Source organism: Balaenoptera physalus, assembly GCF_965194825.1.
Source record: "Balaenoptera physalus genome assembly, chromosome: 16".
Classification (NCBI taxonomy): Eukaryota; Metazoa; Chordata; class Mammalia; order Artiodactyla; family Balaenopteridae; genus Balaenoptera; species Balaenoptera physalus.
The window spans coordinates 20,540,631-20,566,349 of record NC_138898.1 but is presented as its reverse complement, the minus strand read 5'-3'; positions in this window follow the sequence as shown (position 1 = coordinate 20,566,349).

Here is a 25,719-nt window from a genome sequence, read left to right as displayed (position 1 = left end):
TTTAAAATAGATAAATCAACAATCATAGTGGGTGACGTTACAGAAAAACCCAAACGAACTTTTGGCCAACCCAAAGTAATTTTCTCAGAACGGAGAGGAAAAAAACAGACCAAAAAATCAGTACAGGTATACCTCGTTCTGTTGTGCTTCACTTTATTGCACTTTGCAGATATTGAGTTTTTTACAAATGGAAGGTCTGTGACAACCCTGCAACAAGCAAGTCTATTGGCACCATTTTCCAACAGCATTTTCTCACTGTGTATTTGTGTCGTGTTTTGGAAGTTCTCACAATACTTTGAACTTTTTCTTGTTATTATGTTTGTTATGGTGCACTGTGATCGGTGATCTTTGATGTGACTACTATAATAATTTTGGAGGCACCACGCACATTGTTGTCTTATTTTAAGAAATTGCCACAGTCACCCCAGCCTTCAGCAACCACCACCCTGATCAGTTAGTCACCATCAACACTGAGGCAAGACTCTCCACCCACAAAATGATTACAACTTGCTGGAGGCTCAGATTATGGTTAGCATTTTTTAGCAATAAATTATTTTAAAATAAGGTATGTACATTGTTTTTTTAGGCATAATGCTATTGCACACTTAAGAGACTACAATAAAAAGTGTAAGCATATCTTTTTTATTAAAGCACAACTTTTATATGCACTGGGAAACCAAAAAGTTTGTGTGACTTGCTTTATTTTGATATTCACTTTATTGTGGTGGTCTGGGACTGAACCCATGATATCTTTTTTTTTTTTAATTTTTAAAATTTTTATTTATTTATTTTTAAACATCTTTATTGGAGTATAATTGCTTTACAATGGTGTGCTAGTTTCTGCTTTATAACAAAGTGAATCAGCTATACATATACATTTATCTCCATATCTCTTCCCTCTTACGTCTCCCTCCCTCCCACCCTCCCTATCCCACCCCTCTAGGTGGTCACAAAGCACGGAGCTGATCTCCCTGTGCTATGCAGCTGCTTCCCACTATCGGTTTTACATTTGGTAGTGTGTATATGTCCATGCCACTCTCTCACTTCGTCCCAGCTTATCCTTCCCCCTCCCCGTGTCCTCAAGTCCTTTCTCTAGTAGGTCTGCATCTTTATCCCCGTCCTGCCCCTAGTGAACCCTATGTGATATCTTCGAAGTATACCTGTAATGATAAAGAAGATCTGGTTAACACACTTGTGCTCATTTACATAAATTAGCCTAATTTTCTTAATTGACTAGACCTAGCTGACTTAGTTGAATACAACTGAAAATTAATAGAATACTTTCTAACATCACACATGGACTATTTAGTAAAATTGATTATATTTTGGGACAGAAATCAAGTTTCACCAAATTTAAAGCATTAGAACTATTTAGCACATGTCCTCTGACCAGGGTGGAATTGAACTAGAAATAAGAACCAGAAAGCAAATGAGAAATGCTCAAATATTTGGAAATTAAACAATTGATTTCTGAATAATCTATGAGCTAAAGAACAAATTACAGTGAAAATTACATATTATTTTGGAATGAATGATAATAAAAGTAGAACATATAAAATCATGGGGAATACAGCTAAAGTTGTGGTAGAAGGAAATTTATAGTCCTATATCCATATACAAGAAAAGAAGAAAAGCTAGAAATTCATGATTCTTTTCATATCAGAAAGTTAGAAAAAGAACAAATTAAACCCAAAGAATGTGCAATAGAGAAAATAATTTAAAAAGAATAAATTAGAAAACAAATATACAACAGGGAAACCCCCCCCCACCAAAAGTTGATTCTCTGAAAGACTAAAAAAGTGTACAAATCTCTAGCAAGGCAAAGCAGACAAGAATTAGAGAAAGTACAAATTACAATTTTATAGTGGGAAAGGGGATGTTACTATTTTTCATACAGACATACAGGATATAATGTACAACTTTATGCCAATACGTTTTAAAATGTGGATGAATTATAAAAATTCTGAGAATGACATAATTAATCAAAATTGACCAAGAAGAGACTATCTGAATAGTGACATGTTAATAAAGATATTTAAACTGTAATTTAAAATCTTTCAACACACACAAAATCTTCAAGTGCTGATCAGTTTACCAATGAACTTTTAAAAACATTTATGGAAGAAATAATACCAATATTATACAAATACTTGCAAAAATTAGAAATAGAAAAAATAGAGATGCTATAAGGTCAGTAAAACCCGACAAGAACATTACACAAAAGGCAAACTATAAGCCAATTTTTCTGTATAGCTGTAAAAATCCTAAACAGAATATTAGCAAATTAAATCAGTAGTAAATAAAGATGGTTATATCAATAAGTCTAGATAAAGTTGGGTTTACTCCAGGAATGTAAGTTGATTTAACATTAAAAACCAATCATATTATTTATTGCATTAATGAGATAAAAGAGAAAAAAAATTGATCATCTCAATAGATGCAGTAAAAGCATTTGAAAAGTTCAACACCTGATCATTATAAAAACTCTCAGCAATCTAAGAATAGAAGGAAATTCACAAAATTTGATAAATAATATCTACAAAAAATCTTACAGCATACATCACATAATACTGATAGTGGTGTGTTGAAAGTTTTCTTCTGGCAATTGGTAATGAGCTGAGGATGGCCACTATTGCCATTTCTAGACAAAATTGTACTGGAGGTCCTATCCAATGCAATAAGTCAGGTAAAAGAAATAAAAGGAATAAAGATTGAGTAGAAAGAAAGAAAACTTTTATTATATGTAGATGACATAAATGTATATGTAGAAAATTCAAAATAATGTACACAGATACATAAAACTTACTAAGTGAATTTTGCATGACCTCTGAATAAAAAGTTAATATTAAAAATCAATTATGTTTCTATTACTATGAACAAATAGAAAATTAAGAGGTTAAAGTGCTATAGTTTACAATGCCATCAAACCTGTCAACTATCTAGGAATAAATCAGAAGTTTTACAAGACCTATCCATAGGAAACCATAAAATATAGTTGAGAAAAATTAAATAAATAAATAAACTAAGTGATATAACTAACATGTTCAAAGATTGGAAGTTTCAATATTGTAAAGATGTCAATTCTTTAAAATAATCTATGGGTTTACTGCAATTCCATTCAAAATCTTCATGGCTTTTGTGTGTATGTCCGCATGGTGTGTGTATGTGTGTGAGAGTGTGTGTATTCAGAAATCACAAAATAATTCTAATATTTTTTTTGAAATATAAAGGGCTGAGAATTGCCAAGATAATTTTGAAGAAGAACAAAGTTGGAAGACTTATACTTGCAATCTCAAGATTTATTTTAAAGCTACAGTAACTAAGACAGTATGGTATTGACACAAGACAAAATAGAGAACAAATAGAGATCTATAAATATGTCCAAACATATATGCCCAATTGATTCATGACAATGGTGACACTGCATTACAGTGCAGAAAGGATGCCCTTCAATAAACTATATTGGGTCAATTGGATATTCATATGGAAAAAAATGAATCTGGAGCTGTATCACACATCATACATAAAAATCAATTCCAGATGCATTATAGTTCTAAATGTAAAAGGTAAAAACAATAAAACTTTATAAAGACAAATTTGAGAATATTTTCATGACTTTAGTGTGAACCAATATTTCTTAAGGAAGATAGAACACTACCCATAAAAAGAAAAAATGCTAAATTGGTCTTCTTTAAAATCAAAAACTTGTGTTTATCAAAATACACCATCAAGAGAGTAAACATGCAAGCAACAGTGTGAAAGATATTTAAAATACACATATTCAACAAGGGACTCTTAGCCATAATATAGAAAGTGCTTCTATAAATCAATAAGAAAAAAACAGACAACCCAAAAGGAAATAGGCATAAAACGTGAACAGGCCTTTCACAAGAGAGGATATCCAAGTAGTCAACAAGTATATGAAATGATGTTTAACCTTATTAGTCATTGGTAAAATGCAAATTGAAATCTCCATAAGAGAGCTCCACACTCCTGCCAGAATGGCTAAAATGAGAAAGACAGACACTACCAAATATTGGTGAAGATGTGAAGTATTTGAAACTCATACTCTTGGTATGTTCAATGAATCTCTCAGTCATTATGCTGAATGAAAGAAGGCAGACACAAAGGTACACATACTGTGTGATTTCTTTTTTTTCTTTCTATTTAAAGCCCTGTTATCTTTCTTTCTTTCTTTCTTTCTCTCTTTCTTTCTCTCTTTCTTTCTTTCTTTCTCTCTCTCTCTCTCTCTTTCTTTCTTTCTTAATTTTTGGCTGTATTGGGTCTTAGTTGCTGCATGCGGGCTTTCTCTAGTTGTGGCGAGCGGGGGCTACTCTTCGCTGTGGTGCATGGGCTTCTCATTGTGGTGGTTTCTCTTGTTGCAGAGCATGGGCTCTAGGGTGCGTGGGCTTCAGTAGTTGTGGTACGCAGGCTGTAGAGTGCAGGCTCAGTAGTTGTAGTGCACGGATTTAGTTGCTCCGCGGCATGTGGGATCTTCCCAGACCAGGGCTCAAAACCTTGTTCCCTGCATTGGCAGGTGGATTCTTAACCACTGTGCTACCAGAGAAGTCCTGATTTCTTTCATATAAAGTATTCAAACAGGTAAAACAAATTGATGGTGGAGGATGTAAAAATGGTTAATTATTATAGAAGCTGCAGGGATGTTCTTGCTGCAGGGATATTCTGCTTCTTGACCTGGGTAGTGATTACGTGGGTTTATGGAAACTTTTTGTATGATCTCTGCACACTTCTATATCCGTGTTATTTTATATTAATTATTATTATTATTTTTTAAAATTTATTTATTTTATTTTAATTTTTGGCTGTGTTGGGTCTTCGTTTCTGTGCGAGGGCTTTCTCTAGTTGCAGCAAGCGGGGGCCGCTCTTCATCACGGTGCACGGGCCTCTCACTATTGTGGCCTCTCTTGTTGCGGAGCACAGGCTCCAGACGCGCAGGCTCAGTAGTTGTGGCTCATGGGCCTAGTAGCTCCGCGGCATGTGGGATCTTCCCAGACCAGGGCTCGAACCCGTGTCCCCTGCATTGGCAGGCAGATTCTCAACCACTGAGCCACCAGGGAAGCCTATATTAATTATTTAAAATAAAGTTACCACTAAGTAAAGAACTTCAGACAGCTGAGGGGAGGTAACTCATCAGCTTTAAAAGGCTGAAATCTTTGCTGGATAAGTGTAACCCAGGGGACATTCAACAGGGTGTCTGGGGAGGGGCAGCTGTTATTCCCAGAACCATTGCCAATGCTTGACCATTATAACAAAACTCATCTGACTCACTTATAACATTTTGAATGCAACATCCTTGGAAGTGTGACAAGATCTGACTGCCTAGTTCTCCCAAGGCAACAACATTATTTGGGTGTAGGAGGAAATGATGAGGAGGTGGGAAAATGGAGAGTTCTGCTTGCTAATCTAGTGCAGTGTTTCTCCAACTTGAATGTGCAACACGATCACCTGGAGGGTTTGTTACAACACAGGTGGCTGGGCTCCACTCCCAAAGTTTCTGATTCAGTAAGTGTTATAAACTGAATGTTTGTGGTCCTCCCACCTCAAATTCATATGTTGAAATCCTATCTCCCAATATTAGGAGATGGGACTTTTAGAAGGTAATTAAATCATAAGAATAGAGCCCTCATGAATGGGATTAGTGCCCTTATAAGAAGAGACAGAGAGCTTTCTTTCCCTCTCTCTGCTCTCCACCATGTGAGGACACAATGAGAAGATGGCCATTTGCAAACCAGGAAGAGAGCCCTCACCAGACAGAGGGTCTGCTGATGCCTTGATCTTGGACTTCCAAATCTCCAGAACTGTGAGAAATAAACGTCTGTTTTTTAAGCCACCCGGTCGCTGATGATATTCTGTTACAGCAGCCTGAACTGACTAAGATAGTAGGTCTGGGGTGGCCCCCCAATTTTGCATTTGGGCAAGTTCCCAGGGGATGTTGATACCAATGCTGCTGGTCCAGAAACCATACTTGGAGATCCACTGATCTAGAGCACCTAGGGTGAGCCCTTTATGGGGATACCAAGATGTTGTTGCTGGTTGTGGGGTGGTGGAAACTGGGTCATAGTTTAGAGACATCCAGCTATGAGGCCCAAATTTCATTGCTCGCAGCACGTTCTCCAGAATATCTCTTCCTCCTCCAGAACTGGATTTCATGAGTTAATTATATGCATTTTTTAAAAAGGAGTTTAATTATAATACATCAACGTCTTGCTCTTACACATCATGAGTCACTATGGGCAGAGAAGCCATTCTTGTTTTTTTTTTTAGATAAGAAGTGGATTTATTTAGGGAGAACCACACTCTACAGACAGAGTGTGGGCCATCTCAGAAGGTAAGAGAAGCTGAAGTCTTTCTTAAGTGAACATCCCTCCCTATGTGGGATTTCATTAGGAGTTTGGCATTTTGAATAGTTCAGCTTGTAAACCCAGGACCTCTGTGCAGGTGACACAGTCTCTGTCCCTGGTGATGACTGGACCCCATAGTAAAATGATTATGACCTGCTTTCTATTTGTGTTAGAAAAACTGACTTTATACTTGGCATCAGCACCAGTATTGGGGGCAAGGGGTGCAGTGGAAATGGACAGGGAACAAAGAGGCAGGAAATACAGCTGCCTGCTTCCCTGTCATGAGGTTTACTATGCAGTACATCATGTGTCTCAAAAAAGACCAGCTGAGTCTGTTACATTTTCCATCCATCCCCAAATGACTCTTGCTTTGCACATGTATTTCAAAGGCTTAGAGTTGTTTGCAAAACACAGTCCTAACCACAGGATTTCCCATCCTGCAGCTGGAGAGTCTTATATTCAAAAGGGCCTGGGACTTTCCAAGTGTGCAACGTCTTATCTTAGCAGCAATCATCTCTCCTCTCTTGGGATTGACTTGCCATGAGCCATCTCTAGCTAAAGACCAGCCATAGTGGCTTTGTCTGTTTGGCCTGGTAACTGCCATTATATTTGGCGCCCCAGTGTTGCCAGCTAAAGAATTATTTCCCCTGTTGTCACCTCCAACCACAGTCACGAGAGGGTCTCCTTTCCCGTAGACCTACTCTCTGCTGGTTCTCATCAGTTAAGATAATCTAGCTTGGGGGCTGGTAGAAGAAACTATTGGTGTCCTGCGCCAACTTCAATCTTTAAGTGTGCTCTCACTGACTTTAAACTACTAGAATCTGCATCTCTGTGCCTAAAGGCTTTCCCTCCCAGAACCCTGAAAGTTTGCTCTGCCTGTTTTAACAGCTGACTGGATGGATGTTCCAGAAACAGCCCTCAATCAGTGACTGTCAGGTATTGGTATATAAATGCCCCAGACCATTTGCTCCTAGGGTGGGATAATTTGTACTGTTTCCCAGAATTTCCCCAATGTAGCCAGTTTGAAAATACATTATTTATTGGTTTCCTTCCAAGCATTGTGTATTCAACAGCTATTTATTGAGTGCCCACGGTTTGCCAGGCACTGTTCTCGACTCAGGATATAAATGATGAATGAAATTGACATGGTTCTTGCAGTCTAGTGGGAGAAACAGATAATAAACAATCACACAAAAATGTATAACTTCAAAGTTGCACGCAGTCCTATTAGGATCCAAACAAAGTACACGGTGGGTTAACTAAGGGACCTATCTAATGATGCAGTAGTGGAAGAAGGCTCCACTGGGGAGGTGGTATTGAACTTGAGGTCTGAAGGATGAGAGAGGGTCAGCCATGTGAAGAGCTGGGGGAGCAGAATGTGCAAAGGGGTTGGAACAGGAGAGAATTTAGGATGTTCTTGGAATGGAAGGAGAGCTAACAGAAGAAGAAGGAAGAGTGGTACTCAATTAAGTGGGAGAGGCAGATAGGGGTGAGGGAGCATCCGTGACCTTGTAGAGTGCGTAGGTGGGTGGGCACGTGTGTGTATGTGAGATTGTGTTTGCATATGCCTGTAAGCATGTGTGTACAACTGTGTCTTGTGTTTGTGTTCATGCAATGGTACGTTAGTGAATAGGATGTATTAATATTTACATCTTGCCTCTGTCTTCATCGTGTGAATTTGCCTCTGTATGTGTGGGTTTGTTTGTATATAAGGGCCTTTGTACTGATGTTTTCAAACAGAGTTTTTGGTATTTATCTATAATATGTATTCATTTAGTTTTACCATGGCGATACCTGGGATGGTGGACTTGATTAATTATAAGCGTGTTTGTGAAAATATATGGATGAATGTGTCATTGCGTGTGAGAGCATAAGCACCAGTGAATATACCTGTGTGTGAATAAATTTGCATTGTATTATTGTATATGTGCATGTGTAGCTGTTTGTGTGTGTGTTTTATGAGTATGGGATTGTATGGCTGTCTGTGTCTCTGTGGGAAGCTCTGGAAATAGTCTTGCCCTCAACCAGACCACAAAATCTTGGAATTTTTATAGCCCACATTTGCTAGCAAGATGCAAACTTTATTTGCAATTACAATTATGGCTGATTTTATTTTATATTTTCAACAGTCCTGGCTTTTAAAAATCTGAATTCTAAATACATTATGTGAATGTGTGAATATGTGTGTGCATGTGTTTATTTCTCTTGTTTCCAGTAAGTCAGCTTCAGTAAGGCCAAAATCCTTACCCTGTATTTATGAGTTAATATCTTTATTTAGAAGTGAGTTTCAGACCTGGAGCAGAGTAGTTTCCTTAGGCAGCATTTTTTTCTCAGTTCATATTCGAGTTGTAAGAGGATCCAGCAGCTTGAATGTTGGAGTCCCATGGCTGTTCTCACAGACTGATGTTGTCAAGGAAGTGGAGACAGCAGCTCCCAGGGAAAGAAAGTGGCGCCCAATTCTTTGAGTGGATGCTCTTTCGGGTCCCTGATCCTGGAACACACTCATAATAATTCCTGCATAGTCATGGGACAAGGGCTCTGGCTTGACTCTTATTCTTCATGCAGCTTTTCATGTTTGGTGCCCTATTTGTTCTTCCAACTAGAATTGTAGAGTGAGATGAGGACTTATAAAGATCACGCATTCTAGCCTATGCTACAGACTCTTATCTCATACGTGGTTATTCATCTTCAACACATCTATAGTAGGTTGACTGTATTGGTGGCCCCAATTAGTGGCCTCCCAGTATCCATGCTCTTTTGAACTCTAATTTCATAGCCCCCTTCCACTCTGTCTCTGGGCTTAGCCATGTGACTTGCTTTAGCCAATAAGATGTTAGGCAACTTGATGCAAGCAGAAATGTGAAAAAGCACTTACAAGTGTTTACTTCCTTTTTATTGTTTTCTGTGATCACCTTAAGAATAAGCCCACACTAGCCTGCTGGAGGATATGAGACCACTTGGAACATAGATGAGTTGCTCCAGCCTAGGCAATCTTAGACTAACCATCCTTCAGCAAAGGTACAGGCTGAGGATAGACACATCTTACACTGGAGTGAGCTCAGTTAAGATCAACCAGCCCAGCCCAGATAAACAGAACCACCCAGCCAAATCATAGACCCATGAGAAATAATAAGTGGTTGCTGTTTTCAGCCACTAGGTTTAGAGACGGTTTATTACACAGCTATAGCTGACTGATACAACACCCAATGGTAGGGTGCTCATTACCATTGGAAGAAGTCCATTTCATTGTGTGTCAACTCTGATTGTTAGAGGTAGAGCTGGAATCTGTTTCTTATAATTTCTGACTATGCCCTTTGGGTGTCAGTGGAAGAAGCTAATTTCTTCTTCCATAATGACCTTCAAGTGTTTGATGACAATCATCACACCAGATGACCATAGCCACCTCCAACCTAGATTCCCCACATCCTCTTTCACCCACCTCTAATCCATTTACTACACAGCAGAAATAATCCTCTTAAACACAGTTAATTATGTCACATCTTGTTAAAAACCCTCCCATAGTTCATAGATTTTCATTACACTTAGATTAAAATTCAAACTCCTTTCTACTGCCTTGCAGCATTCAGTACCTGTTCACCTCTCAACCTCATCCTGATGCACTCTTGTCTTTGCTCACTCTAGTCTTGTCATGTCAGCTTTCTTTAAGTTTCTTGATAGTGCTAAGATTTTTCTCACTTGATGGTTCTCTATCTAACTATCTATCTACCTATCTATCTATCTATCACCTATCTATCTATCTATCTATCTATCTATCTATCTATCTATCTAGTTTAAGCTCCTGAAACCCTACCTGGGATGAATCCAGTTTTTGCTTGTCTTGGGCAAGAAAATAGGGCCAGGACATATTTTTACAGCTTTGACATTCAAAATGCCCTTGACAGTCCATCAGCATTCTATGACCACAAGCACAGGTCTGCATTTTGAAAGTTGAAATCAAATGAAGATGAGCTTGTGGAAAGATAGGAATTGGGACTGAGGTGGGGATACTGTGAATCCAGAAATGCCTCTTTTCTTTCCAGTAGCAACTTACCTCCCTTCCTTCCATCTTTAGTTATGTATTTCTAGCTTCACCTTTATCAACTGTGAGATTTCCTTAACTTCCTTCATCTCAGTATGGTTTCCTCTTTAAGTGAAGATTATTATGATGACTAGCTCATAGGTTTACTGTATGTATTAAATGAGACATTTGTGATGCTCTTAGAGCAGAATCTGGCATATGGTATTTGGTAAGTGTTGGCTATTTTCTCTCAAAAGTCATTTAACACTCAAGATAAATTCACATTAATTGTTTAACTTCTAGTAAATAGAATTTAAATCATGTAAAGCAACTGATTGTCTAGTTCATGTATTGAGTGCTTAATTTTGGGGAATATAGAATATTTATAAGAACTTCGATGGGTTTAATAATATTTTTCCTTTCCTTAACCTTATTCTTCTCACAAGGCAGTAAGTTCTATCACAAATTCTCTGACCACAGAGAGTTTTTGAGAAGTCAATCTTAGCTCTTGGGGAAAGCTTCCTATAAAATGCATCACATTAGATTCAATAAAAAACAAAACAAAAAAACAACAAAAAATGCATCACATTTATTGAGCACTTTGCAGTTCTCTCCCCCAATTCTCTCACTACTTCAGCTCATTTGAGCAAGAAAATATTCCTATGAAGTAGATAAGGAAGACCTTATCATTCCCATTTTACAGATGGCAAAACTGAGTAAGCTTGGAATCATATCGGTTGGAAGCAAAATGAACTCACTATAGGACAAGCATATTGAGAAAACTGAGAAGAAAATTGAGACAAATTAACACTTTGCCTCCATTCCCTGTACTTTTCCAGTTAAATTGCCTTGTTTCCTTTAGCTGCTGCAAACTTGGCTTTGTTAGCCCAGACCTGACCTGGATCTGTCCATGTTGTTGCATAGAGGGATGACCTCAATGTATTTGTAGAATCTACATGCTGTACACTAAAGGCCATCCAGCAAATGCAAATGCAAATGCAGCAAATGGAAAATGCATTCCAGGTGCAGATCAAAACTGTCCCAGCAAGATAAATAACTGCAGTGGCGGGGACATTGGCTGTCCAGATACATGCTGAACATCTCTTTGAATTAAAAGCAGAGTGTTTGACCATTTCATGTCTTTACCATCTGAAAATTTAATCTTCCACGGGGTGGAGGAAGTGATCTGGGTCACTGATTTGCTCAGCCAGATTCACACCAAAAAAAGGCATCGTTTGGCTGAGTGGAAGTGACGGGAACCCTGGGAGAGGTGACAGAGTGAGGAGTTAAAACTGGGCACTGACAGATGACAGAAAGGGGGAATTTCAAACAATTGAGAGAAAAAAGTCAGCTTGAATCTGTGGGATAAGCTTCAAAATGCAGGGTGACAATGGCTGGAAAATCTCTCCAAAGTGCAATTTTGCCTGTGCAAATTTTTCCAGCAATGGAGACCGTGGAGAGGTAACCCAAGAAACCAGTGGGGTTAGCCAGGGAGCTCTGATGAAAGTCAGTGCAGAAGAGGCCCCCAGAGAGATGGAAAGAAGGACTCAGGATCAAGAATGACATAGAAGAGATAGCTGGGAAATAAGACGACTGTGTCACGGAGGGTAAACTCACTAGGACCTGAGGGTTAAAATATGCCTAACATTCATCTTCCAAAAGATGATCTTTAGAAGATCATCTAAAAAATTCTAACAGTCGTTTTTTGAGGAGGCAGTAGACCTATGAAGGGATAAACTGGTTTTATGGTACTGATGGGAGAATTGGAGAGAGCATTTAAGCCTGAAAAATGTGGAAGCGATCCTGATGAGGGGAAGGGGCATGAACCTCAAAATAGGAGAAGGAACTAGAAGACAGGGTCCCACCTCTCCCCATGATCTCACATCTCATGGTCTCCTCAGGTTCCCAGAGGACTTAGGAACAAGATCCTTGAACGTTGCTAATGAACTTCGGGAGAATTCGTGGAAAAAGGTAAGAGTGGTAGAAGACTGGAGGGAGATAAATGTCATCCCAAATTTCAACAGAGGAGGAGCGAGGTTTCCATGAACGTCCAGATGGTGAGTTTGTTGTTGATCCCCAAATATTCCGGACTAGATTATTAAAGGAGTTCGTTTGTGAACACATGGAAGAGGAAAGCATGATCACAGGGGGTCAGCTTGTGTTCAAGCATAAGTTGTAGCAGGTCAATTCTAATCCATTCTTTTATAGTTATACACTGATAGACTAAGGAAGTGAATTTGTTGCTAGAATCTGGGAGGTCAGCTGGACACGTGAAAACACATCACATAAAACGTCTTTGGACAAGATGGATAAATGTGGATTAGAAGACAATTAGTAATAGCAATAATAATAGAGCTGACATTTATTTGGTGTTTACTATATGTCAAACACTTTTAGGTCTTACTAATTGTTTGGTATTCTTTTGTGTCAGTCAGAGTTTCCCAGGAAACAGAACCAATAGGAGATTATCTATCTATCTATCTATCTATCTATCTATCTATCTATCTATCTATCTATCTATCTATCCATCTAAATTATAAGAATTGGCTCACATGGTTATGGAGGCTGAGAAGTTCCACAACATTCTGTCTGCAAGCTGAAGAAGTAGGAAACCTGGTGGCATAATTCAGTCTGAGTTTGAAGGTCTAAGAATCTTGGTGCTGATGATATAAGTCACAGTCTGAACTGGAAGCACGATGTCTGAGAGCAGGAAAAGATGGGTGTCTCAGGTCAAGCAGAGAGAGCAAATTATCCCTTCCTCCTCTGTTTTTGTTCTATTCACACCCTCAATGGATTGAATGATGCCCATCCACATGGGTGAGGATGATCTTTACTCAGTCTACTGATTGAAATGCTAATCTCTTCTAGAAACATCCTCACAGACATACCCAGGAATAATGTTTCACCTGTTATCTGGGCAACCCTTAGCCCAGTTAAGTTGACACACAAAATTCATCATCACATATTTGAACTGTCAAACACAAAACAGACTGATGTCAACTTGAAGAGAGATCTCCAGTGAGTCCCAGCATTGTGTCCTTGACCTTAATCAAATCAGCACCGTGATTCCTCCATCTAAAGATTCCTCCCAGGAATGACACAAAGCTGGATGGAAGGGAGAACAAACACTCTGGATGACAGTCAGAAATGGACAAAGAACTTGACAGGCAGGAATAGTGGACTGAATCTAACATGACAGAAAGTTCCAGGAGTAAACATTCAGGTAGTAAAAAAAAACTTCCTGTTCCAGTGTAGAATAAGGGAGAAGTGGTTATGCCGGTACTTAAATTTAAATGTTACGATTTCAGAAGATGGCACAGTTTGAGTCAAATATGGGATATTCCCCCGGCAAAAATTGTTAATGAGAGTTCAGGCCATATTAATAGAAGTATAGTGTCTGTAATTTGGGAGGTGATAGTTCTCTGCTCAGCACTGATCACTTCTTACCTAGAGTACCTTGTTTGTGTTTTAGTGACATTATGAATAGGGATGGGGGTAACACTTGTTAATATCACTTCCCTCACTTCCCTGGTTTCCTTTAATGGTTTCATTATCATGCTTAAAAATAATATCCAAATTCCTTTCTGTGGCACTTCTGAATCTTTCCCCTCCCTTACCCACATCTACTACCTCATTCCATACTGTTTCTCCCCTCACTCATTAAATTCTGTTGCTCCAAACAGGCTAAGCGTGTTCTCACCTTAGGGTCTTTTCAATTACTATGCCCCCTACTTAAACACATTTTCCCCAGAAATTTCCTTGGTTCTATCCTTCACTTAATTCAGGTCTCTGCTTAATGTTATCTTCTAAAAAAAAAAGACTTTTCTGACCTCTTTGTTTAAAGAGGACTCTGTCATCTGTCCCTTTCCATGCTGTTTCATTTTTCACCAAAACATACAGCACACTTGCCATGATTCTACATGTTTATGTGTTTATTATTGCCTGGGTCCTCATTAGAACATATGCTATAGGAGGGTGGAGACCTAATGGTTTTGGTCACTCCTAGCACAATGCCTAATGTAGTGAAGACTCATAGTAGCTGCTCAATAAAAACATGTATTGAATGATGAATAAATAATGAAATTAATGAGCACTCTATAGAACTTGTATTTCATAGAACACATTTTTGGCAAATGTTGTATAAGGTTTTTAGTGCTTTCTACTCTGGAAGTAAGGCAGAAGTTAAAGTAGGGAAATAGCAAAGATTTGGGGAATTTTTCTGATTTGTACCCATTGTTCCTGGCTTTAGTCCCCAGTCCCCTTTCTTAGATAGTCCTAAAATTCCCTTCTTAGGAATTCTTTCTTACTTGGGCCATAGAGGTAAGTCTTGCCCTTCTCTTTGGGACCCTCATAGTATGAAGGCCCTGTTACCTGCTATCTCTCATCTTCCTGCAGGTCTTCTGAGCCATGGCACTGAAAGGTGCATTGTCCCCAGACCTACTTTTCCCTGTCTGTGAGATTCTTCAGGAGTGAGTTCACTAGCTGATATTCCTCTGGAGAAGTGACAGATTACTGTCTATTTATTCTTGTGTAAGTAATGATCTTAAATCTTCCAGTTTTATAATGTCAATAAGTTGCTTAAATACACATTTAAAAAATACAACTCTTTGATTGCAGGAAGATGGCTCTTCTGTGTGTGTGTGTGTGTGTGTGTGTTTCTTTCTCACAATATTTAACATAAAGCCGGACAATAGCAAGGGTTGAGGATGCATTTGCTGGTTCTCAGAATACTTCGGGGAGGCTATCTTAGTTAAAAAGGTGATTCAAATATACTTAGGCTTCCCAGAGAGACCTGTTCGCGAATGGGTCTTCATTCCAGAGACATTCCTTCATTCGCTTAACAAATATTTACTGAATATCCCCATGTGTTTTCATGCCCTGGCCTTAGCACATCCTGACTTGTGGCCTGTCTTCATACTTTCTCTTCCTATCGGCTTGGCAAGAAAAAGACCATTCTTTTTTTTTTTTTTTTTTTGAACATTACAAGACACTTGTTTTATTTAGTATATAAATTTCTCAACATACATAAAATAAAATACTGTAATTATATTAAACAACCAGTAAGAAGTACAACCACATAGACCCTACCACAGCCTAGATCTTCATGACCACTGTGATGATTGCTATACAATCCTCAGGAAACCTGTAGCAAAAACTAAGATTGAAAACTGATTTCTGAAATGTTTGTGTTATGCCTTTTATTTAGGTGCTTACTTTATTCTTTTTAGTATTTTTGAAACAATTTTACTTTTTTAAATTTAAATTTTATTATATATATATATTTTGAAGTATAGTTGATTTACAATGTTGTGTTAGTTTCAGGTGTACAGCAAAGGGATTCAGATATAGATATAGAGAGATATAGATATTTTCTTTTTCAGATTCTTTTCCATTCTAAATTATTACAAGATATTGAGTATAGTTCCCTGTGCTATACAGTAGGTCCTTATTGTTTATTTTATATACAGTAGTGTGTATCTGTTAATCCCACACTCCTAATTTATCTCTCCTCCCTCCCAAGAAAGGGGCTATTCTTAAAGAATCACATTTTGTTTTACTCACTGTTCCACTGAACACTGCCCAGAGAAGATGTGATTTCAGTTACAGAAAAGTAATTACTGAACTCAGAAATTACTAAGCATCTTTTCCCCTAATCCTCTGGTCTCATCTACTGGTGTCAGTTTGGCTGAGAAACATTTATTGTCAATCACCAGTAATTAACTTCTACAGTGCTCTTGTCACCCGTGGGTAGAGCTAGGTGCTGGAGTTAGACTGAAGGGTTCAAATCCTAGTTGGGTTGTCCACTGACTATGTGGCCTTAATCAAGTTACTTTCTCTGTTATTTTCAATTCTCTTATCTGTAAGAACTAGGAAAGTGATAAAACTTCTCTCAAAGGGGTGTTAGGAAAATGGAAGGGGATAGAACATAGGAAGTACCTGACAAGGGTAAATGTAGCAATTGGTATTGCTCTTGGCTTTTTGGAGCAATATGATATCACCTGGGGGCTGAACAGATGCAGTGGGAGATGGTTTCTGATAGAAAAAAAAAAAAGATTTTCATGGTACAGCCACTTTGGAAGACAGTTTGGCTGTTTCTTACAAAACTAAAATACTTTTATCATACTGTGCAGTGATCGTTCTTCTTGGTATTTACCCAAAGAGTTGAAACTGAAATACTTTTATCATACGGTCCAGTGATCGTTCTCCTTGGTATTTACCCAAAGAGTTGAAAACTTATGTCCACACAAAAACCTGTTCATGAGTGTTTATAGCAGCCTTATTCATAATTGCCAAGACTTGGAAGCAACCAAGATGTCCTTCAGTAGATGAGTGGATAGACACTGTGGTACAACCAGACAATGGGATATTATTCAGTGTTAAGGAGAAGTGACCTCTCAAGTTGTGAAAAGACAGGGAGGGACCTTAAGTGACTATCACTAAGTGAAAGAAGGGAATTTGAAAGGGCTACATACTGTAAATTCCCACTATATGACATTCTGAAAAAGGTAAAACTATGGAGACAGTAAAAAGATCAGTGGTTATCAGGGGTTTGGGGAGGGATGAGTAGGTGAAGCACAGAAGATTTTTAGGGCAGTGAAAATACTCTGTATGATGTATGCAATGATGGATACATGTAATTATACATTTGGCCAAACCCACAGCATATAGAACACCAAGAATGAACCATGATGTAAACTACTGACTTTGGGTGATTCTGATGGGTCAATGTGGGTTCATCAGTTGTAACAAATGCACCATTCTGTTGAAGGATGTTGGTAATGGCGGAGGCTATGCATGTCTGGGGACAGGGGTTATATAGGAAAAATCTCTACCCTCCCCTCAATTTCGCTGTGAATGCAAAACTGCTCTAAAAAGGTCTTAATAAAAAAATCTTCCAAGTATGGTCAACTTACTTTTTCATGGTCCTAAATAGAAAGGTACCCAAGACAAGACTATTGAGAACTCTTTCTACAGCATCAAAACCCACATGATTTACTATTATTTTACCGTGTGTGTGTGTGTGTGTGTGTGTGTGTTTGTGTGTGTGTTGAGGAGAATACTTTCCTGACCTCCTCATTCTTTAGAGTCTTTATCCAACTAATCCAGAAGGTATGTTGGTTCCATGCAATGGGGACACATTGGAAATGAAGCCTCAGGGATTGGAAGGATCCTACATATTCAGTAATTTGTTCATCCATCTCTTCCTTCCTTCCCTCATTAGTTCATTCATGATTGACAAATAACAACTCGGTGGTGGACACTGGAGTCCCCTCCTCGGGTTCCCACACGTGTACAAGTAGCTCACAGACCATTTCATATGGCACACATGCCTTGTCCCCTGCCATCACCGCCTGCTCGGTACCCCAGCCCTTCCAGATGTGCAGCACTACTTTGAACTTTATTCTGTGGGCAAGAGAAACTATTCTAGATTTTAAGCAGAGAAGTGATTTCAAAAGATTAAATGGGGAAGGAAATGGGACTGAAACAGGAGACAAGAAGACAGATGAGTCCCAGTTTCTAAGCCTGGTTCTTTTGCTTCACTATTGTGCAGACCTAGTCTTACTGCCTCTCAGTTTCCCTATCTTTAAAATGGGGGTCACCAACCCTCTCTCACATGATCACTATTCGAATTCAGTGAGAAAACAACACACGAGAAGGGGACTGCCGTGCCTGGCACGGCTGAGATGTTCAATAATGACTTCATAACCTCTTCTTCTTGTAACACTTTATATTTGTGTCATTTTTTTTTTTCTTTTTGGCTGTGCCACGAGGCTGGCGGGATCTTAACTCCCCAACCAGGGATTGAACCTGGGCCCTTGGCAGTGAAAACAAGAAGTCCTAACCACTGGACCACCAGGGAATTCCCAACACTTTATATTTTGATTTAGGATAATCGATGAGAAGTGGGCTTCCCTGTGGTTCACAAGAGAACAAAGTGGCTTTATTGCAGCTAATCTTCCAAGAAGACAGAACCAATCGTGTTCTCAGAGCCTCTGATCCTTGACTCTTTCTTTCTTTCTTTCGGTTGAGGGAGGATTTGGTCAGGACGTGGAATCCTGTGGTTCATTTAGCTTTTGAAAAACACTCAAAGAGGGTACAGCTAGCCCTGGAAGAGGGGCCAGGAGAGCAGGGAAAACACAGGAGGAGCCGAGGGCTCTGAGCCCTGCCATTCCACAGCCGCAAATTCCAGCTGCAGCCCTGTTCTTGGCCTGGCCCCATCTGCCCATCTATAATTAAAGCCGTGTCTACAGTTAGGCAGATTATAAGGGGAGAGAAGAAGGATGTCAGCAAGTCATAATTTCCAGAATCAAAGCTCTTTCCCCCCCCATCTTTTTTCCCTCCCTCTTCTGAATTTGGCAGCAGGATCCCTCAAAAGTAGGCCATGGTGTCCTTTCCTAAAGTTCATTGTGAGTGGGCAAGCAGGGCCCCATAGGCTGCCAAGGCCTTGATTCTGATTCTTGCAGGCAATGGGCAGGGAACTTTCCCGAACTTTCCTTGAACACTCACCTCTGGCCAGGGAGGCAAACATTTGTCATGGAAGATTTTTCTTACTTTTCTTTTTTTTCTTTCTAAACAAGAGGTTGTAATAAATAAGGAATCATTTGCAAACGTCTGCATATCCAGCCCAATTTTATTTTTAATTGTAAAGGGCACGTGTGCTGATGTGTATTTGATGTAGGAAACTGGTATAGATGTCAAGCTGGAAGGGTCTTTTCTTTTGGGGTCCTGGGGTTTGAAGGTTGTCTTGGAACCATCAACCTCAGTCCTTCAGTTACAGCGTTCAAGGAAGGAGAACTTTTCAGAGACGGAATGCATGAAAAGTATTGGACCTGGGCTGGGAGTCTATTGTTAATATTATTTTCATAAAAATAACCATGGGCCTGACCTGGCACTGAGGTAGGAGATAGATGGGCCCCTGGGCCGGACGGCTGGTGTTTGTAAGCGGAGTAAAATGAAAGTTTTGTTCTCACCCAGACACTCCAAGGACAAAGCTAGTGGCAGAAGCTGAGCTCTGCTGAAGTAAAGAGATAAGATGACCGCTCCTGAAGTCAAGGAAAACTTCCCTGTCTGCACATGCACAGGAAGGCTCCTTGGGGGTCAAAAAGGGAGGGGACGCCACCCCATCATAAGTGTGGACCTGCACCCACAGGTCTCTGTGGTGGGATCCATCTTATGGAAAGTTGTGCACGCATGTTGGGGAGCGTCCTAGGACAGGTCAGGTGTGAAAAAAGAAACAGGATAATTGGCCAAAGGCAAACAAAGACCTGGGAGCACTGTCCTATATAAGTGATTTAAATCACTTCTTTACTACACTCCTCATTAGAGAGGACGCCCATACCCTTTCGGTCTGGGTGTGTATTTCTGCCTTGTTTCTGTCTTAAATAAACAAACTGCTTCTCTGTGTGCTCTCCCACATGTTGTGCTGTGTCTCTAATAATAAATTTTGTGCCTGTTTTTACAGTTTTTGCTTCCTTGAAACATTCTTGCTTTCAATGGGGGGTAAGAGCCAGGGGAACTATGCTTTTAGCCTCTGGCCCCTGGTGGTCTAGTGGCTAGGATTTCTGTTTCCTTGACCGAGGCTGAGAGACCATCAGGAGAGACACGGCCTTCAGGATGCCCAAGCAGTGGGCCCAAGAAGGGACGAAGTCACCACACCAGGGGCTGTAAGGTCGAGCCGACTCCTTACCTGGAGTGTTACTTTTTCTGTCAGGACGCTGTGCGTGCTTGCCATGTATCTCTGACATCATTAAGGTAAAGACAGGGACATAAAAGTTATAAAGCAAGTTTTGAGAGAAATTTGGATGATAAATAAATATTCTATGAATTGTGGAGGTTTCCTTCACTAAATTACGAGTCTAGCCCGAGAATTGTATGTCAACCTCTTCTCCCACATTCACTCTGATTGATTAGTAGTGGCTACCTGAACGGGATCGTTTAGGGTTGTCTGCTTTGGAGATGGGTGAGGGCAGAAATGGCTCATGTGCTGTGTTCCAACCTGAGTGCAGGGTGGGTTGCTTCTTGATGCTTGTGGGGTCTCCACTCCAGCCAGGGACAACCTTCTTACTGTTGCCTGCTTGCCTTCTTCCTCTTCTTCTCTTCCTCCTCCTCTTCGCCCTCCCCCTCTTCCCCCTCCCCCTCCCCCTCCCCCTCCTCTCCTCCCCCTCTCTTCCTCCTCCCCTTCCCCCTCTTCTTCCTCCCCTCCCCCTCCCCTTTCTCCCCTTTCTTCTCTTGCTCCTTTTCTCCCTTTTTTTCTTTTTTTCAAATTTATTTATTTATTTTGGCTGTGTTGGGTCTGTGTTGCTGCGCGCAGGCTTTCTCTAGTTGCGACGAGCGGGGGCTCCTCTTCATTGCAGTGTGCGGGCTTCTCATTGCCGTGGCTTCTCTTGCTGCAGAGCACGGGCTCTAGGCGCGTGGGCTTCAGTAGTTGCAGCATGTGGGCTCAGTAGTTGTGGCTCACGGGCTCTAGAGCACAGGCTCAGTAGTTGCGGTGCATGGGCCTAGTCGCTCCGCAGCATGTGGGATCTTCCCAGACCAGGGCTCGAACCCGTGTCCCCTGCATTGGCAGGCAGATTCTCAACCACTGCACCACCAGGGAAGCCCTTTTCTCCCTTTCTTATCCTAGAAAAGAAACTCACTTTGTGCCAAACACTGCTAAGTCCTTTTACATACATCATCTTATTTAATCTTCAAACAACCCTTAGAATTATAGTAATTCCATTTTTAAATATTGAAGAACAGAAGCACAAAGGGACCTGCCAAGGTGACATAGTGTCAGAGCAGGAAAGGGCACCAGCGCTCTGTAGCTGTAGCTTTTGCTCGGCTTCACGATGTCTGTGGTCCTGCCACTGTCCTCTCCCCACCCCCAAGGCTGTTTTGCTCCCGCTGCCCCACAGCTGTCAGCACTGTTTTTCGTTCTTGAGTCATGAAAGATTGAGCTGGTTAATGAGAACTGTGGGAGTGGAGATTTAATATTATTATTTTTTAATTAAACAAAATTTTCCCCTCTTCTGTCTTCTTTGCTTCTATTTAAACAGTCCTGAGAAAGGTAGCGTTTTGATCAAATTAGCCTTCTGATGGGAGCTTCCAAGAAGAATATTCTGGAGCGGCATCTGAGCATCTGACAATACCCTGGTCAGCACAGCTGGATGATGATATTAACCAGAGCCACCAGAGCGTGGATTCCCAAAGTTCAATCCCTTGAGGGAGAGCTGGAGGAGGGAGCTGGGAGAGAGCTGGTATTTCAGCTGATCTCTTCCAGGCTCTGCTGGTGGAGTGGAGCAGCTGCCCTTACAAAAGTTTGCCCTGTGTCAGGGGAGATTTGGGGCCAGGAATGGGCAGGCTCAGGGCTCTGCCAGATGAGGAGAAGGGCAAACTGGCTGAGCTCAGTTCTCTAGAGACCTCATGGCAAGAGATGTCCTATCCCTCCAGATTCTGTGTTGGCTGGCGGCCCTGGCCCCTCCTGGCCTGCAGCTTGATTTCCAGCTGTCTCAGGTGGAGCTAAGTGACTGCATGTTTTCCTTCAAGGCCAGAGGGAACACATGTGTCCTTTCCAACATTCTGATTTGTAAGGGACACCAGCCCAGCATCTCAGCCACGTGTCATGGTGCCAGTACACGTACATTCCTACCTCTACTTTCTCAATTGGCAGGATGGCAAAGTGCCTCTCCAGAGGCAAGATTAAAATGAGAAGGGGCTATAGGACAAGGGGGCAGGAAGGATGCTAAGTAACTTACAAGATATGCACCTCAGAGCCTCATTGTTTATTTACTTGTTTGTATGTTTGATTATTTTGTTTTGATTTTTAACCACACATCAGTGATTCTTTTGCCAGTATTCTAGCTCCAAGAAGGTAGGTTAATAGAGAAGAAAGCCATTACTTTCATGTTTTCTGAGTCTATCTAGTGGTTCTTTATCTTAAATGCATATTGGTAATATTCTAAGAGAGATTTAAAGAATATTGATGCCTGGGTCCATCCCTAGAGATTCTGATTTAATTGTCTAGGTTGAAGATTTTGCATCATGATTTAAAAGCTCCACCAGTGATTCTAAGGTTCAGGTAAGTTTGAGAACCCCTCGTCTCTATGACACCTGATATTTGGATGCAGGCAGAAAGTTTAGGAATCATGACAATAACCTAAATAGATAACCTGTCTTGAATATTCATGTGGCACACATTGTGTGAGGTCCTTTGTCTCCATCATCCCATTGACTTTAAAAAAAAAAAAATGTGTATCTGAATCATCTGGAGGGCTTGTTAAAACACAGGGGTCTGGTCCTCACATCCAGGGTTTCTGATTCAGTAACCGTGGCAGCAGACATCACAATTATCTTCCTTCCTGGTATTCGTGCTCTTGTGTAATCCCCTCCCCTTGAGTGTGAACTGATCTTATTGACTTGCTTTTAAAGAATAGAATATGGTAAAAGAGATGGGATGCCACTTCTGCAATAAAGTTATAAAAAATGTTGTGGTTTCTATCACTCTCTCTTGCTCTCTCTTACATCACTCGCGCTGGGAGAGGAAGCTGCCATGAGGCAGCCCTGGGATGAGGTCCATATGGCAAACGTGGCTAGGTTTCTGACACACAGAAAGTGAGCTATAAATGCTTGATGTTTTTAGCTGCTAAGTGTTGGGGTGATTTGTTAAGCAGTGGGTCGGGGTGGAGCCTGGGAATCTGCATTGCTAACACACTTCTAGGTGATGCTGATGATGCCAGTCTGAGGGTCACACTTTGAGAACTGCTGCCTGACACCAATAAGAAGAAGATATTATTACTATACCCATTACACAGATGGAGAAACTGCATTAAAAGTTTTAAGTAACTTGCTCAAGGTCACATACAAGAGTAGTGATGCTGGGATTCAAAGGCAAGAAATCTTACCCCCATATCCCATGCTTGTATCTGCTTTGCTATGCTACCTCCTCTGCTCATTGTGAAGTATGTCTGTTGCCTTGTGTTGATTATATTGATAGAATTGTACCTAATGGTGATGATTGCCAATGGGAAACTTTGATTTAGGTCTTTGTTGGGGATTATAATCAAAGTGCCTTTCCTCTAGGGCACAAATGTTCTCTAAAATTAGGATTAAGGCTGGAGTGAACCCAAGGACAAGTTTACCTTTTGATAGAGAAGTTCTCAAACTTTAGTGTGCATTAGAATCACTTGGAAGGCTTGTTAAAATGCAGATGGATTGGAGCCATCTTAAGTGTTTCTGACATAGCAAGGATGGGGGTAGAACCTGAGAATTTGCATTTCTAACAAGTTCCCAGTCAGTGGATCCGGGGATCACCAGGGACTACACTTAGAGAAGCACTGCTTGATCAATGGGCCATGATGCTTACAGCATGTCATAAGGGTTCTTTAGGCTGAATCCTCTGAGCTGTTTAGTGCAGAGAATGAGCAGACAAATGCAGATCCCTGTGCGCTCCCCACACCCCGCAGTGCATATTTCTATCCCACATGCCTTTCTGCTGTGGCTGGGACATATAGTTGTAGGAACCATGTTGCTGGGCTCCTTCTGCACATCCCATGCATTCCAGGGCGAGCTCAGATTCCATTCAAATGATCGAGGACAGAGTGTGGTCATGCACAGCCAACTGTGCTGCTTTGAGGGAGGTGTTGCTATTTAGGTTAGGTCTTGAGAAGCTGAATTGGGAACACTGGCATATGACTGCTCAGGCATGCCTATCCACATTACCTGTTGTTACAGACAGGCTGGCCAGGTGGAGGTGATGGATGCAGGTGAAGCCAAGATCAGCCAAGCCAAACTACAGAACAACTGTTTCACACTGTGGAGGCCAAGCAGCATTCCCCTTGCCAATGGGACCTGTGGTTTTCTTTCTTTTTTCTCCGTTTCTGATTATCCCCTTCACTCAGTCTGCTGCTCTGGGGCCAATTCTAGCCTGGCCAGGGTGGGGCTCAGGGTACCAGCATGTGATGGTTGAGCCTTGGCCATACTGGAATGTAGAACTGGTTCAAGGCATGGGGTGAGGAGATCTCACCTTCCTTTGCACCAGCAGTGAACATGTGGAAGAGCCACAGCTGGTAGGCTAACGTGAGGATGCCAACAAAAATTTGCCTGTTGTACTACATCAACACTTCCAGGGAACCTACAGTGGATATTAAGTTCTATTTTTGAATGATCTTTAACAAATACACAACCAGCCTTCTATACCACTAACAGACCAGTGGTCATGTAGGTTTGAGAGGAGATGCTATGGTAATTTTTCATGCCGTTCTTACCTTGTCATCCTTCCTTGTGGACAAAATATTCTCTCTATCCCATTAACTTTGGGTCTATGATGTGACTTACTTTGCCCAATGACCTGTTTGCTATGTCTGAGCAGAAGCTTTTAGAGCCATTGAAAGTTTCCACTGTCCTTATTCTGTCCCTCCACCATGAGACCAGCATGCAGCAACCAAATAGAGATTGCTCCTTCAGCTTGATTCCATAATAATCAGACCTGAAACTTACCCACAGTTTGGAACAGAGTCTCAGAGCCACAGCTGAGCCACAGCTAATGTGTAATATGAGTGACAAATATTTGTTTTCTAAGCTAGGACCTGGAGCTTGCTTATTACATAGCAGAACCTAGAAAAAGCTGTCTTACACAGAGACAAAGCCAGATCCTAGCGCTTTCCCCCAACTTCCCAAGGATCAGGTGTTTCAAGTACAGAGCTGAACTTACTTTGTTTTATTAATTCAGAAACAATTACTGGAGTGACCTCTTTGAAATGTGACCTAAATATAAAGAGTAAAAATTCTAAATCTTCAAGAGAAAATATAGAAGAATATGTCTGATTTAGCAGTAGTAAAAGTTTTCATAAAAATAGGAAAGATTGATAAATTGAGTAAGATGAAATAAGAGCTTTGTGTAACAAAAGTCACATAAGCAGAAAGAAAAGAAGCCTCAGGGATGGAGAAGGTATTTTATATTTAAATGTATGTATAACATATGAAGGATTTCATATATAATGAAATCAGAATATATAATGATATAATGAATTCCTGTAAATCAATAAGACAAAGCAATAGGAAAAAGGACAAGACTATAATCAGAAATTCACAGAAGAGATAACAAGAATGGCCCAAAACATGTACAATATGTCTAGTAATTAGAAGAATTTGAACTTCAATGAGACATCATTTAATGGCCATCAGACTTGCAAAATTTAAACGTCTGACAATATCATGTGTAGGTGAAACTGTACTCTGTGCCAGTGATAAAAAAGGCTATGATATAAACCTTGTTCTTGAGGGACTTAGCACTGACTGGAGAAAGCAGCTGTATGAAGAGATGGCTGTAAAACCTGTGATCACTGCAGTGATGGCACATGT